Genomic DNA, 2784 nt, shown 5'->3' with positions numbered 1-2784 from the left:
CGCAAGTTGGTAACCAAAACATACATCAAGTGGCACATGATATCCCATTGTCACCACAGATAAGCACGGCAAGACATACATCAAGTGTTCTCAAATCATAAAAGACTCAATCCGATAAGATAACTTCAAAGGGAAAACTCAATCCATTACAAGAGAGTAGAGGGGGAGAAACATCATAAGATCCAACTATAATAGCAAAGCTCGCGATACATCAAGATCGTGCCATAGAGGGAACACGAGAGAGAACACCCGAGAGAGAGATCAAACACATAGCTACTGGTCAATACCCTCAGCCTCGAGGGTGAACTACTCCCTCCTCGTCATGGAGAGCGTCGGGATGATGAAGATGGCCACCGGTGATGGGTTCCCCCTCCGACAGGGTGCCGGAATGGGCTCCCAAGAGGTTTTTGGTGGCTACAGAGGCTTGCGGCGGCAGAACTCTTAATCTATCTTCGTTGTCGGTGTTTTTAGGGTACATGGGCTTATATAGGTGAAGGAAGTCGGTCGGGGGGTGCTCGAGGGGCCCAGGAGACAGGGGGCGCGCCCAGGGGGGTGGGCGCGCCCTCCTATCTCCTGGCCTCCTCGAGGATCTTCTGACGTGAACTCCAAGTCTCCAGGATCATATTCTTCCAAAAAATCACGCTGCCGAAGGTTTCATTCCGTTTAGACTCCGTTTGATATTGCTTTTCTTCGAAATACTGAAACAGGCAATAAAACAACAATATGGGCTAGGCCTCCGGTTAATAGGTTAGTCCCAAAAGTAATATAAAAGTGTATAATAAAGCCCATAATCATTCAAAACATATAATAAAATAGCATGAATGCTTCATAAATTATAGATACGTTGGAGATGTATCAGCATCCCCAAGCTTAATTCCTACTCATCCTCAAGTAGGTAAATGATAAAGAAAGAATTTATGAAGTGTGAATGTTAGTAGGTGCCCAAGTTTGATCAATGATAATTTCAATCACCTTTTCTAGCATGATTATATGTCATAATAGTAGTTCATCTCATAAAACTTTTCATGATCAAGTAACAAGCTATTCACATGTTAAAGCATAGACCATAAACTTTCTTGAAAACTAGCAAACTTCATTCTTAGTCATCAAACAATTGCAATTCATCCTATTTTCAGGAAGGGTCTATGTTAGAGCTTTGATTTAGCAAACTTCACATACTCAACTATCATATAGTCTTCTACAATTGCTAACACTCACGCAATACTTGTGGTTATGAAGTTTTAATCAAACACAGAGAAATATAGGGGCTTATAATGTTGCCTCCAAACGTATTCACCTTTGGGTGATGTCAACAATAATAGTTCATGCTAACGTACATCCAATTGGATATATATATATCAGGATCACCCCAACACAAAGTGCTTGCCAAAGGATAAAATGAAAAAGGGAAAGGTGAAGATCACCTTGACTCTTGCATAAAGTAAAAGACATAAAGTAAAAGATAGGCCCTTTGCAGAGGGAAGCACAGGTTGCCATGCGCTTTTAGGGTTGGATACACAAAATCTTAATGCGAAAGAACGTCACTTTATATTGCCCCTTGCATATGGACCTTTATTATACAGTCCGTCGCTTTTATTGCTTCCATAACAAGATCGTAGAAAGCTTATTTTCTCCACACAAATAAGTCATGCATATTTAGAGAGCAATTTTTATTGCTTGCACCGATGACAACTTACTTGAAGGATCTTACTCAGTCCATAGGTAGGTATGGTGGACTCATGGCAAAATTGGGTTTAAGGATATTTGGAAGCACAAGTAGTATCTCTACTTGGTGCTAGGATTTTTTGGCTAGCATGAGAGGGAAAGGCAAGCTCAACATGTCTGAATGATCCATGAGAATATACTTTAACTGAGTTGTGAGAAAACATAACCCATTACGTTGTCTTCCTTGTCCAACATCAACTCTTTAGCATGTCATACTTAATGAGTGCTCACAATTATAAAAGATGTCTAGGATAGTATATTTATATGTGAAATCTCTCTTCCTTCAATATTCTTTCATGAATTGTTCAAATGACCAATACAATGCTTGCTAACCGTCAATAAATTTACAACCTCTACTTCTTAGATGTGAAGTCATTACTCCCCATGGGATAAGCAAATTAAACATATATAAATTCAGATTTATGACATTCAACTCATTCAACCATTTACTCATAGGATATAAGTGAAGCACACGAGTAAATGACAAACTACTCCAAAAAGATATAAGTGAAGATCAATGAGTAGTTAAATAATTATGCAACTATGCAAAGACTCTCTATCATTAAAGGATTTTAGATCTTGGTATTGTATTCAAACAGCAAGCAAAACAAAATAAAATGACATTGCAAGGATAGCACAACTCATGTGAAGAAGCAAAAACTTAGGTTCAACCGATACTAACCGATAGTTGTTGAAGAAGAAAGGTGGGATGCCTACCGGGGCATCCCCAATCTTAGATGCTTGAGACTTCTTGAAATATTATCTTTGGGTGCCTTGGGAATACCCAAGCTTTAACTTTTGTGTCTCCTTAATTCCTCTCATATCATGGTTTCTCTTTTTACCAAAAGCTTCATCCACACCAAACTCAACAAGAACTCGTAAGATAGGTTAGTATAAACCAATGCAAAACCTTATCATTTTCTACTGTAACAAATCACTAAATTCATTATTCAACATTGAATACTAAATGCCTCTGCATATTTAATACTCCTATCCTAAAATATAATCATTAAACAAGCAAGCATATGCAAACAATGCAACCATAACAGCAATCTGCCA

Source organism: Triticum aestivum, chromosome 3B (genome assembly GCF_018294505.1).
Source record: "Triticum aestivum cultivar Chinese Spring chromosome 3B, IWGSC CS RefSeq v2.1, whole genome shotgun sequence".
Taxonomy (NCBI): Eukaryota; Viridiplantae; Streptophyta; class Magnoliopsida; order Poales; family Poaceae; genus Triticum; species Triticum aestivum.
This window is presented reverse-complemented; position numbering follows the sequence as displayed.